Source organism: Geospiza fortis, unplaced genomic scaffold (assembly GCF_000277835.1).
Source record: "Geospiza fortis unplaced genomic scaffold, GeoFor_1.0 scaffold292, whole genome shotgun sequence".
Classification (NCBI taxonomy): Eukaryota; Metazoa; Chordata; class Aves; order Passeriformes; family Thraupidae; genus Geospiza; species Geospiza fortis.
The window spans coordinates 1,236,312-1,250,533 of NW_005054482.1; the positions used below are offsets into that span (position 1 = coordinate 1,236,312).

The 14,222-nt window shown below is 43.4% G+C and overlaps 1 protein-coding gene across 1 annotated transcript in view; it reads left to right on the forward strand.

Annotated features, from left to right (window-relative positions):
- The first annotated feature begins 9,035 nt into the window (after positions 1-9,035).
- PRR5 (proline rich 5) overlaps positions 9,036-14,222 on the forward strand; it is a 66,326-nt gene continuing 61,139 nt past the window's right edge. The window contains exons 1-2 of the mRNA XM_031063136.1: positions 9,036-9,170; positions 13,072-13,254. The gene's annotated coding sequence lies outside the window, so the exon portion shown is untranslated. The remainder of the gene's footprint in view (positions 9,171-13,071; positions 13,255-14,222) is intronic.

Below are 14,222 nucleotides of genomic sequence, written 5' to 3' on the forward strand. Positions count from 1 at the left end.
CCAGCTCCGAAACACCGCGCGTGCTGAAGAGCCAAGCTGAAAATGTCACTGCTCTCCAATCCACGGTGTCAGGATAAAACGGTGTCGCTGGTCTTCCCCTTCCAGGGACTAACTCATATTTGCACCACGCTCAAATGGCAACACGAACTGCTTTGCCCTAGGAAATCCTTTCACTCTCGCGGAGTCTGGCTACAAACTTGAAAACATGAGGCACAAACAGAGCTCACAAAAGTGCCAGCTGAGAGAGCTCTTGCTGCTCACAACTTGAGCTGTCCCCAAAGAGCCAGCAGCACACCGTGGCACCTGCACTTTGCTTCTGAGCTCTAAGTATCTCATCACAATCCTTTAGTCTCACGGAGAGCATCTAAAGTGAACAGCACCTGGGGCTACTCACACTCTAAAGGTACTAGGACAAAAAGCTCAACAGCTTGGCTTTTGCCTTCCCACTGCACAGCTCTAGCCCATAGAACTGCCTATAGGAAAAGCCATTAAATCCACCAAGGCTACACGCTGTGCACAACTGAAGTTGGCTTCTTTGGCAAAGAGAGGAGCTGTAAGAAATCTCTTGCTGGAGTTCACCTCCCCACGGTACCTCATTATTAAATGACTGAGTGAGCACCTCGCCTTCAGTACCATTGCCTGGTTTTGCCTTGCTGCCTTGCTTTGCCTTCGCTTGCCTGTGTCTCCCTTGCCCTGCCCTGTCTGCAGCTGCTTTGCTCTGCTCTGCTTTGCTTTGCTCTGCTCTGCTCTGCTTTGCTCACTGCTCCTTGCCTTTTGCCTTGGCAGGCAAAGCAATGCAATCCAAGCGCAGGCAATTGCAGGCGAGTCAAGGGAGACGTGGGAAGGCACAAGCAGTGGGGGAAAGCAAGTGGGGTGGGAGGTGAGAGAAGGCCCAGAAATTGTAGGCAAGGCTGAGCACAGGCAGGTGAGGGCTGGGCCAGGCAGGGCTGGGCAAAGCAAGGCCAAACAAAGGGGCAGGCCAGTCAACGCAGGGAATGGTATACAAGGTAAGGCAAGGGAGGGGTAGGAAAGACAAAGCAAGTCCAAAGGAAGGCAGGCAAAGCATGGCAAAGCCTGGGAGGAAAGGAGGAGGCAGAGTAAGGCAGGGGATGTGTATGGAAAGCAATGCAAGGGAAGGGAGGGCTAGGAAGGGCTAGGCAAGTCAGGGGGTGGGGTTGCAGAAAATGCCATCAACATTCTGTGGGATGGAGTCAGGCCACCCATTCTGAAATCGTCTGAATTTCAGCCAAGGCATCAAACCTGAATTATTCATGAATGCCTGTTACAAGACTTGCTTTTTGCTTGCCTTTTGTTGCTTCTTTATTTTTAAACAAAAGTGGAAAAGATCTCTCTGCTTTCTTCAGCACTCTAAGTTTGGACAGCTGGAGATCTCCAGTGCAAATCAGCAATAATGAGTGCAAGTAACAGACTAGATAATCATGTGGAATTTATCAGGTACATATGGGTGTCTAATGTCAGAGTGCCTTTGTGCCTTATATAGGAGTTTTCAGAATGTGCCTGGTCAGCAATAATGAACAGAAAAATCAGTCTGAAAAGAACAAGGCATTTCTAGTGTGTTGGGGTTTTTAAATAAAAGAAAAAAACTACTTTTATTATGTGCAGGTCACTCATAAAACAGTTATAGCAGTTTACTTTTAATGTAACTCTTCTGAAATGCACTGGACCCATAATTATATATTTCTATTTATAAATGAATGACATGGGAATTTATCATCAATAATATGGATTTGTTATAACCATTATTTCTGTGACCCAAATCAAGGTATCTAATATTTTATTATAAGTCACAGTCTTTATTAGTGTATTTTCTAGGTGTGTTGGAGCTCAGAGTGGCAGCCAAATGAATACAGGTTTGGATCACAGACTGCAGTTCAGAAACCTTCAGGATATGTGTATTGGTGAGTAAAAAGGCATCCCTATTCACCCTGCCAAACTAAGGCCTATCAGAGTTGGTTTTCCTCAGCCATTATATATTACTATGATAATTTAATCTGTTGAATCATTTCAATTTCATAGTGTGTTAAATCTCCTCCCTTTTAAAACATGTTGGCATTTTACATTGGAGACATGCCTGTCTTTGAGTTGTCCCTGACAAATAAGCTACAGTTATTTCTTTATTTCTTTTTGATTACAATTGTTATTCCAGTTTTCAGTCTTTACGCATTGCTTTCATTTCATGCTCACTGTTTAGGTGTTGTTGATACCTAATAGCATGATGACTGCTCTGTTGTAAATAGGACAAGAAATATGAGATGTCTTAAGGAATTTATAATTGAAAATAGGTTGAAAATCATCGCATTCCAAAGTAATCCTTTCTGGTTCTGTGGTTTGTTTTCTTGGGTTTTTTTTCCCTTGTGGCTTCCAAATATTTGACAAACTGAATTCAATTTAGAGCACTGGCTCTGTGGTTCATAACTGCTCACCAAATCCCTTCTGCAGCCTTGTCTTTACTGGGTGTTGATACAAAGATTTGTGCCTGGGTTTTACATTGCTGTGTCGCTCCTAAATCCTTGAATAGGAGACTAGAATATGGAAAAAGAATCAATAACAAGTGACTAATGTAATTATTTACTTACTTGCAATAAAATTGTCCAGAATGCAAGTTCAAGTCAATGACACAAGCAGACAATAAAAGGAAAGACAGTGTAAAGTGTATGCCATTTCTTTTGGAGAGCTCATTGTATGAAACACGTATCTTTTATCATTTTAATTTCAAACAGGGAGCATAGGACTGTCTTCATTTTGTAAAAAGTAATCCTTTCTTTTGGAATTTTTGAAGGCTCTGTATCAGCCAGTATTTTTATTGCTATCTAGATTTCATTTATCTCTCTCATCTTATTTCATGCCTCTCTTCAGGTAAGGAGGCATGTCCTCAGGTCATGTCTGCATGCCAAGGCATGAACAGTTCAGCTCTGCAAGCAGGTCAGTATCAGTATTCCCATTTATGATTGTATTTCTTCTTTGCTTTCTCAGTTTGGGGTTTTTTGCATAATCTAATGATAAACAGCTTAGATAAAGAATGTGTTGACTTAGGAGATTTTGGAGGACCCCGGCATTAAGTGATGTAGGTCTCTTAAAATATATAGCCTGTTTCTTTCATCTGCAAATCTGAGAGAGGGCTGCCTCAGAGAATGTCTGTGAGCAGAGCAAAAAGCAAAACCTGGCACAAGTGAAGAGCCAGTCAGTGTGGCAGAGATTTAGGATTGTCACTTGCCATATGGGCATGCCAAGTAAAGAAATGCAGCACAGTGTTTCTGCCTTCTTTGCTGTGGGGGAGGCTTAGGACAAATACCTACATTGCTTTCTCTTTTGTTGCATTTGAGTTTTCAAGCATGAAGATTTATTTATGGATTTATTTATTTGTGTTAGAAAATTATTTGTGAAGCCCACTACCTTCACTGTTTACTTGTCTCCTTCTTTAAGAGAGAGAAAAGCAGGTAAATATGGAGCAGATTATTATTTCATTGTGATATCATTAGAATTTCCGCCCTGCTGCAGATGGCTTAAGTTCTTGTAGCCTAATTTTTGGCAGCAAGAGGCCTCTTTTTTCACATCCACAGCTAATTCTTCAACAATCTAAGCAGCTTCTCCCATGTAATTTTTTTGCAGTTTGTGATGAGCATCATATCCTTAGACTAGCAGAAGGAAAAAAACTAGCAAACTATCCTGTACATTCTGCACAACTCTTTCTGAGGCCAAAGAGATGTAAAGATTAGACATATGTTAGGAATCCCAGTCAGGAATCTGTCTTCATCTTTTGCCCAGAATTGCCTGAAAAGAAATTAAATGGAACACCATAGCTGCTCTCTTCAACAACCTCTTTGCTTAGAATTGTAAAGGCAAGCAAATATTTTGCATTTCCAGTATTTTTTGTAGAGACTTGTGTAGATTCCTGAAGAGGGAGAGAGTTTGATGAAGTAAGAGAAATAGCCCTGCAGGATTTGAGGTGAGGGTTAAGGAATTGCAAGCGATGGGACCAGGTGAGATCTCAGTTAGTGCCACAGTACATGGAGGAAGCTCTGTGAGAGCTGCACCCCTCAGTGCATCATTTTGCTCCCCAAAAAGGGAAAGGCTCCTGCTTATCAAATGAACAGTGTTCACCATCCCCTTGGGCCCTGGACAAAGCCCTGCTGGGCTTACAGACATATCAGTAGCCATTGTAGTTACACCAATCTTAGAACAAAGTTTGTATTTTTGATGCTGAGGTTTAATGAGGAGTTTATATGGGTATGATGTTCTTGCTTGTGTGTTTTACAGGGATAAGGTGCAAAGTCTGCAACAGGTGTTGTAACATTAGGTGAACTAGCTGACAGGAGCAAGGTGTGGAGTGTGTAACAGATTTATGTTCAGATTGCTACAGTGCCCACCCTTAGAAAGATTAAAAGGTCTCTAGTGCTCTTGTACTCCAGTGTTTGTACTCTTTCCCCTCAAATTATTCATCTCAATTAACAATCAGGAATTGGTGTCAATAGACAATAAATTGAACTAAGCAAAAATTCCTTGGGTTGAGGCTTTTGCCACTGATCTTGCTGTAGGACCTGAATACTCAGGTGAAAGGGAAAAACAAAAGGTCAAAAGCAACCATTTGAATAGGAGATCCCTGGTCCCAACTGAAGAACAAGAGAGAGCAAGGAAATGAGGCAGGTATGGTTATGGGGTTTATTACTTTGTCTAGGCCATGTATTCCTTGGCTAGAGCTAGGAAAAGCAAGTCTTGCAAGGATCATGTGGCATTTTTGGGTATGTACCTATATGGCTGCACCCACGTGTTTACACCTGTAATGCATCCCAAAAGGTAACAAAGCCAAACATAACAGGTGTGTGTCTGGGGCTGGAGTGTGTTCAGGTCACTGCACAGCTGGACCTGGGAAGTGATGCTAGTGCAGTAGTTCCCTCATTGGTCACCGTTTTAATGGTGTGATACCTCAGAAAAAGGGATGTCTTTGTCTAGTTATGAACTTTTCCAACTTCCAATGAATGCATTTTGTAGAACTCTTTGCTACTAGGTGAATTATGCATTTAGTGTCATGGGTCTCCTCTGCTGGAGATTGTTAGATCACTATCAGGTCTGCTCAAGTGCTTAACTTGTGTGTGATGGAATGAGGACAGACTTTCCGGTCCTGAAGTCACAAATTTCATCCTTACACCTTATTTTGGCTTCTTTGAAATGTGGTCATGGGCAGATAAACTGCTGGCTTGTAAATGGGAAAGGGGAGAGTTGAGAGACCATGATCTTTAAGTCTTTTAATTTTTGCTATTGAATTTGTCTTTTCCTGAAGGCTGTGTATTTGGAGAATACCACACTTAGACTAGAAATACCCATGGTTCTTAGACTTGTTTCATACAGTGCAGGTAAGTTTTCTAAGATTTTTAGAAGTGGGTAGGTTTTTCCTACCCACTGAGGAGATGTCTGGGTCTGTTTAGTGCCTTACCGGTCCTTCACAGTACTTAAGCTGAACATTTTTAGGAAGGTTTTATCAAATTGGCTGCATTTGGCACAAAAAGCCAGGTTTTTGAGTCATCCCTTCCCCACCAGAAAATGCAACCTCTGTTAGTTCTGAGCTGCATAGGCAGCATGAGCATTGCTCCAAATAGGGAAGCAGCTTAGGCTGAACGCTCAAGGAAGCTGCTGTGAATTTTCCTTTCTGGATCAGCTGCATGGAATGGTGCAGTGCTGTGTAAAGATTCTTATTTCCATGCAGAGTCCCACTGAAGTCAGTAGATTTGTGTTTACAGACTGTTTGAAACATCAGGTCCACAGCTTTGGCTGTTAAAAACACCCAACGGATATTCACTATAGCCTAGGTTGAAACAAGATTAGTGTTTTTTTATGTGTGCACAATAATGCAGCTGGAGTTCATTCTTCTGAACTCTTCTATGTGTACACATTTCTCTGTCAATATGCACTACACAGAAACACCTTGGAGCAACTGCAGAGCATGGAAATATTAGAAATACTGTATTGTCAAACAATACATTTCTATCCAAAAGCTTTAATGCATTATGTGGTGTTATTTAGAAGATGAGGTACTGTGATTTAAGGACTATCCTGCTTAACTTAAATTGCTGTGAAAAGGAAGAAAAGAACTGAGAATGAAGAATTAAAATTGGCTTTTCTGAAGCTCTTCTGAGCTGGAATGAGTATCAGCAGTATGATACCTGAGTAGGGAACTGCCAGGATCTGCCTTATTGGAGTAGAGGAACTTCACAAAAGGTCTCTCACGAATGTCAGAAAAGTTGCATTTACTATTCTGGTATATTGTCATGATTCTGTCTTAAATGCAAAAATCTTATTTGTTCTCTCCGTTTCCTCTGCAGAGTCACTGTGGGGGGAGTAGGATCAGGCATTCATTAAATATTTCGTTCTGTGCTGTCAGTCTGCACCTCCCTCTCTCATGCTCCCTTTAATCTTTCTAAGCAATTTTCTCTCTTGCAGGGGTGACTGAAATGATCCTTTGAAGCAACCAGCTTTGACGTTTGGAAAAAAGAATTAAAAACCAAAAGAATGCTCTAATTAAGGAAAACATCAGTTTAAGCTCAAGAAGAAATCCAAGATTTTGATCAGTTCTTTCATGTATGCCTGACAACTGCACAGCATTAGCAGAGGCCTCATTAGAGGGTGCTCACCCAAAGTCCAGATGGAGGTGCAGAAACACCCGTGAGTGATATACAAGACTGATTTGTGGAGGAAAACTAAATATCTGCTACCCTTCCCATAACACAGGTTGTGATCTACTGCCCAAGCAGCTCAGGAAAAGAGAACTTTTGTTTTGAGTGGGGCTATTTAACACTGTTTCAGAAGTGAAAATGGGCTCAAAAGGATGTGTATGTTCTCCACTGTTGGTTTCACTGAGAGTCAAATCCTCTGGCTCCACATGCTTGCCCAGAGGTGTGCTTGATGGTACCTGCGTGACTTAATGAATATATGGCAAGATTAAGAGAGAGGTTTTTCTTCTTTGTTCAAGTGTTTTGTCCTTCCCCAGTGTCATCCCTGCGGCAGGGGCTAATGCTGATACCCTGATGTTCGCGGTACGGTGGGCTGAGGAAGTTACAAGAGTGCAAACTTCACCTTGTGGCTCCATGTTTTGTGGCCACCTGCTACAAAATGCAGAATTTTGACGTTGTGAGAGCTGAGTCAGCACTTTTCCACACAGGATTCCCCCAGCTCATTGTTCCAGCTGTGATGCCATTGTGGATAAGCAATTTATTTTATTACCAAAGTTATACACATTGTAATGAGGTTTTGTGAAGGGTTGGGGAGGATATCAGGGGCCAGCAGTGCCTCAGCCAGACAGTTCACAGAACCCATAACAGTAGTGAGGTAGAGTTAAAAATGAGTAATTGTAGGGTGCTTACACAGCCCTTTGAAAAGCAAGTGGAATGATATAAATCACCTGCATTATTTTACTCACTTCCTTTTTTTTGCTGAGTGAGGCATAATTTTATGCAGTGAGGTTTTGTGCTGCTGAGGCTTTTTGCCTTGCTTTCTTAATTAATTTAGTGGTTTGAGGGGGAAAAAGCTAGCAAGACAGGTGGAACTCACAGAAGCCCCTGGTTTCAGCCAATTTTGGGTGTGCCCACTTCCTGGAATGAATTGTCCTCATTTAGTTACAGGGTTTCTTGCTCTGGGCCTGGAGACAGCTAGTTAACTGCATCTTTCCAAATACAGCCCAAGCCCTCTTGCTGGGAAGCTGCGCACGCACAGGAGGCACAGTGGATGAAATGGGCACTGAGGCAGGAGGTGACAGCACTTTGCTTGTCCCAGGAGCTTGCTGCCTGCATTAACAATGTCCCTGTGTAGGAGAAATACATTTTGAGAAGAGACAGCTTGTGGAGGTGGTCGTACAGGATGAAGGCCTTTCCTGCAGGACTGCATAGGTTTTGTCCTTCAATGTCTCCTGGTCATCACACACCATCCCAGGGAATGGGGCAGCTTCTCCCTGGCTGCTGCAGGGGTTCTCCTCAGACGCTGCTGAGCTTGCCTGGCTGACACACGGCTGTAACGCGCTCTCTCCGTGGGCTGCAGAGGAGCCTCCTCAGTGTGGAAGGACTCCTGGCTGCTGGGGGAGCACTGCTGGGTTCTGGTGTCTCCCTGCTCCAAGGGCACCTTGCAGAAATTGCACTGCTGGGGCTGAGCAAGAACCTTTTCCCCGGGCAGAAAGATCTTTTCATGGACAATGGTTTGTTTTAATGGGGACAACAGACAAGACAATTCCTGACTACTCTGGTCATCAGACAACACAGAGCTCATGCAAGTGGAACAGCTTCTACCCCCTTTGCAGTTATCATGGTGGTGCTCCAGAGATCTCCACAGTATACCTGAGATGTGGATTCATGAGTGGCAATTATTTTCTCATGCACAAGTACAGCATAACTTAAATGAAGGTGCTTTCTAGAAAAAATGTGAAGTACTGAAATCCTGAACTGCTAGCAGAACAAGGAAGAGCTTGTTCTTTACTTCTTCACTCATCAGGCTTTTGTTGACAATTATTTTGGCATCCATAGCACATACACACACAATGACTGACCATATGTTTATGGAACCTCCTGAAAAAATGAGGATTGTGCTGGTGTGTGATTCTGCAGCCCTATCTGATGCTCACTGTGACAGAAAACAAGATCTAACAGAGTAAGTCTAGTTTTAGTTTTATAGCACACTCCCAGAACATTTACTGGCAGCAGATAGGGTGATTCCATTTTAAAGCTGACTCCTTTGATATCTTCCATCAGATCTGAAAAAGAAGTCTGTTCCCAACAGATATTTGGGGCTTCTTGGCTGAAGCATCTTCCCAATCTTTTGACAAATTCAATGTCTCAACACTCTGAATCTAACACCCACCACCCCTAAAATACTGTCAAAGCAGGTGGCTTTCTTTAGAAATGCCCTTTTTCCAAGTTTGGGATGCTTCAAATTCCTCTTCATGCATTAAGTCTAGCTTGTGGGAGGATCTGATGATGTCCTTTCTTTTTATCTTCATCTGCAGCACATCCGTTGTTCCTGCCCTGTAGCCTTGATGGGTGATGCCCTCTGGCCTGCCTGTGGGTATTAATGAGGCTCCAAAAGGAGTTTCCTGGTGCTCCTGCTGTCCTGGAAGCTGCCACAAGCACAGGCTGGAAAGTCAAGCCATGTCCCAGCTCACGTGGTGACCAGTGAGTAACAAATATTATTGCCATCTGCACGCTGAGAGTGACAGCTCTGTGTGACACTCTGTATTTGATTGTCCTTGCTTTGTAGGCTATCTCCCTGTGAGAGGAGAGTAGGTATGTACAGAGGTCTCTGAAAAAAGAGAGGATGCTCCTTCCCTTAGGGAGCAATGGAATCTGGCCGAGGGAGAGAGATGTTTGTGTGCTGGGGTAAAGCAGAGGAAGCAGCAGCAAAGCAGCAATTTGCAGCATAGTGGAAAAATGAAAGGCTGCTGAGCAGAGCTGTGAGCATCCTCCAAGCTCTGCTTATGTCAGAGAAAATATCTTAGAGAGCTGAGTGTGCATAGCTGCAACCCACCAAAAACCCCTAAAAGACAGCTTGAGAGCAATGGTCTGCTTTTCTAGGACACAATGAATAGGGAGAGATTTGTTTATAAGCCTCTTCAATTATTCCTTTATCCAAGTGACTCCTAGACACTTGTCATCGTCTGATCTAAAAAGTCAGCAAGTCAGGTTTTTGATATAGGGAAGACTAAATTTGAACACCTGCTAGATTGTCTTTGAGGAGTTCCCTGTGAAAGAAAAGGCCAACAGATTTCTATAAAAGCTAGGTCTAGTCTGGAATTCCATCACACAATCTGGTGATTTTCATGAAATGAATTAGCAATCTGACTGGATTGACAATAATTTTTAGTAGTAAATGACACTTTGTTCTCTGGTTACCAAAATTTTTGGAAAATCATGGAAGTGGGTCATGAGCTCACCATAAAGTGCTTTTCCATCCTCTGTGCCTGGTCTCTGCAGATCTGCTCTGAGGGCCTTGATCTTTGCACAGCATTGACACCTAATGATCTCCTCCATCACGTATTGTGCACCTCAAACACTGAGAACCTGCCTCCCCAAAATGTTTCTTCTCGTTTTGCAATATTTTGGGGTGGGGTATGCTTTCCTCTGTCCCGAGGGGTAGAGGGCACTGGCAGGTGCCTGGAGAAGTGGTCACATGAAGTGTGTGAACCTTTCCTTGTGTGGTTTTTCTCCTCTCCATCTCTGTTCCACTGGCATCTCTTGGGGCACAAACCATCTTGAACTGGGAGAAAGAGCCACAGTAAAGAGAAAACAGGTACTTCCCACAGGGAAAAAAAAACCAAAAAAAAACCCCACATGAATAGTACACAGATGAACTTGAAAAATGTTATACAAATCGCTTTGAAACTCTTCAGTGGATTTGTAGCTGTTCTGACCAGTCTTCTACATCACGGAATCTTCCCCTCCACATTATTCATTACACAAAGGTATTTATTGGAGCAGCATGTGGCACAGATAACATCTCTAGTGCAGAGGAAAGAAGCTCTAAGGAGCCTTTAGAACACACCTTGCTTTTTGTGTGTGAAGAGCAGGTACAACACGTGCCTGAGGCCTAGGTGCAGGATTCCCACCAGGAGCAGGTGGGAGCTAGCAAATGCCCTACAGGTGTTCCCACCCACCTCATTCATCTCTGGCTGCTGCTCTTGGGATGCTTTTGCACCTCATTTATCTTCAATGCTCCATGCAGCCAACTTCCAGCTGCTGCTCCAGGGTGGCTTCTAAAATGAGTATCTTTCACTCCTTTCCTTGGGGACTCCCAAGTGACTCTGATTTTCAGGGGTCCACCCAAAGGTGCAAACACAAAGGCCATCCTCCTGGCAGGTGGGTTTTCATTCAGCATGTAGGAGGCCGCAGAGCCAGCCACTTGGAAGATGTTTCAATTACAAAGCTAAAAGGAGGTTGGAAAACCCAGATTAGATAAGAGCAGGAAGGTTATACATGTAATTGTGTATGTTTTGGCTGCTGGATAATGGTAATAATATGGAGCAAAGGCCTTCTCCAAAGAAACCAAATTACACAGGCAGCGTTTCTAGTGACACACAGGCCTTTCCTTCAGTTATTTGGGTAGGTTGTTCATTTTTTTGTACTGATAAGCATTTTTGTCTTAAATTTCTGTGAACTTCTCTCCTCAGCATATCAGCACAAAAAGCCCACCTTATTAACAAGGGTGTGTCTCTCACACAGAGCTGTTCTTTGCAAATGTCCTGATGTTTTGACCAGGAAGCTGAGTCGTTCATGACGGCAAAGTTGTCCTTTAGACAGGAATGCCACATTCCTATCTCTGTATATGCTTATCTGCATGGATAGGACTTGGCCTTCTGAAAATATGAAACCTACACACTTTGGATCTTGATGGAGTAGTGAGCTACCTACTGGCATTCTGGGTTTTACATCATCCCAGGTCTTCAGCTCCTTCCTGAAGGAAGTAATGTTCATGAACAGCTGGAATTTTCTCAGTCTTCCATTATTTCTCCTCTCCCTCACAGTGAGTTGTTCCAAGGTGTCTGTGTTGATGCCTCACTGCTTCATGGAGCCAGCAGATGCCAGCAGCTTAAGCTCAAAAAACTTGTAACCTTCAAATAGATAAGATTTATATTTGCTGTTGGAGAAAGGTCAGCTACAGGTGCTGCTGCAAACAAGTGTTAGCCAAAGGATAAATGAGGTAGAACAGATCTGAACAGTTCTGGGCAGCCAGTTATTATGGGAGCAATAAATCTGGATACATTGAGAGTAAAAATAACACTGTTTTTTAATTTGGAAAAAGTAGTGTCTGTTCAAAGACAAATAGGATATGCTATTGAAGCCTTACAGAAATTTCAGATCTTCTATGGTAATTTTTTGAAAGAATTGTTTCAACAAACAGCAAATATGTAAGGATTTATGATTTCATTGCTTTTAGTCTAGTATCAGAGTAATAATGTTATTTATTGAGGTACTTTTGGTGAATGGATTTTAAAGAAGATATTAACATTCCCTATGCCATTACTAGCACACTGCTATTAATATTTAAAACTATTTTATAGGGCTACTGTAAGTTTGTTCTTCAGGGTAAAACAGTACTTTAAAAAGTACTTAAAAACAGTACTTAAAGAAGAGAACGGACACCCTTAAGGAAGAGCCTCAGCAGCAATAAACAAATTGTTCAAAATCAAATGAAAAATATAAAATGAAAAATATTAAAGTATTTTTGTAGAAAGTTGAAATCCCTGCAAATGATGCATGTGGACTCTTTAGCTGAAGAGACCACTAGCACTTAAACTTTTAATGATATGAGATGTAAGAATCCCTTTTTGTAATCAGGGAAATGCAAGCAACACTGGCATGGAAAGTGGCAACCCCTTAGCAGCAAGGCCAACAGCAGTCCAAATTTATGAATCACCTAAAATCTTAGAAAGATGCCCAGAGAAATCCTATAAGCAATCCCCTGGACCTGAGTCAGTGACAGATTTGGAAGGGCAAGAGCATGACAGCAAAAAACTACTTGCATCAGTATGTGCAGCAGAGAACTGCAGAAACAGCTTTTACCTCCTGCAACACTTCAAAATTCAAGTTATTATCTTTTGTTCGTTTTGATTTGGTTCCTTTTGTTGTTGGTTGGTTGGTTTTGGTTTGTTAGTTTGTTTTTATCAGAGGAGGTGATGAGACAATGTCCTGGCTGGCAGAGCCCCAATTCCCGCTGCCCAGGGAGAGGCAGGGACAGTGTGGAACACGAGGGAGCTTTGGGAAATGCAAGGACAAGGGGGCAGCGCTGTGTGCAGCGTGAGGAAAAGGGACCCTCTCTCCAGAGGCCCTGCCTGGGTGGCAATGGGGTGAGAGGGCAGCAATAGCTTCTTGGGTAGATTCCTTGTGCTAGGGACTCATGGGATTCACGCTGCCACTGTGCAGTTTCCTCATGTCCAACAGGAAGCTCACGGGGCAAGAGCCTGTTCCTTTGCCCAGCTCATAGTGAGCAATTTACACCAAAATTAATAGTTGCAAAGAAAAGACAGAGATGGATCCTCCTTCAAGCAGCCAATCACTATTTGTAGTTTTGTTCCTACAGACGCTGTGTGAGACCTGCCTGCAAATTCAGCATCTGAATGAAAGCAGGGCTTTGGGTCCCTGGCATTCTGGACAAACATCTTCAGCCCTCAGGTGCACTGTGTATTCTCAAGGCAAACTCACGGACTGGGATGAAAAATTTCAGATCTTCCTAAAGAATGCTTCACTCAAAAATTACCCAATTGTAAGTAACCTTACGTTCATCTTGATGTTTTAGCTATTGCAGCTATTTTGCAAAATATTTATCAGCTAGATGCTATGGCATCTAGTCAAAACTAAATATTTAGTGAAAACCAAGTATTTCTCACACCAAGACACCATATTGGGGTGGTATTTCACCTACCTAGCATAAGCACAAATTAATCCAGCAAAGTGAGGCTCTGATGCCATAAGAGGTTCCTAACAGAAGTTTAGTTCCTTGATATACCATCACCATTTAAAGTCCTTCTAGTTGGAATGCAAACTGGATCAAATAGTTCCAGTAAATGGTGATGTCCAGCTCCCACTGGAAGACTCTGAAGCGTGAGCAGTCCCTGAGACTGTGTAGGTTGAAACCCATGGTACTGTGACAGATATAGTGGCAGTAACATGCAAACACAGCTGTCATTTGAACTTGCATATTGGCGCTGTCATTCCCTCAAGCAGGGCAGCTGAAGCAGGTGTGAGACCAGTGCCTGCCAGATAGCCCAAACGAGTCAAGGTGGAATTGATTTTATAAAACTTCCTTTGGTTTGAACCCTTGCAAGGTGTACCTAAAATCACATAGATCCAAACTACCCCTTCCAGCTGCGCCCAAAGCACCGGTTTGGGATGATACAGGGGCCGTGGAGCCCACTCCGGCCAGCCCCAGCACAACCCTCGCCGGCACCGCTGCATACCGGCTCCGTGTGCCAATGGAAGAAGGGTGTGATGCTTCCTAGTGGCCTCCCAGCTTCTCCCGCACTGGAGCACCTGGAGCAGCATCATTTCTCCTTGGCACGCGTGAATGCGCTGCTGCCTACACCTACACCTGCACCTTTCTTGTGTCTGTGTGTCGCTGCCCGGTCGCTATTCCTTGTTGGGCTGGGGCTGGGGCCGGGGAGGGGCCCGTTGGCCGGGCTTGTTCCGCAGGACACACCGGGGCCGCACGGCAGGCGCAGCAGAGCCGGGCCG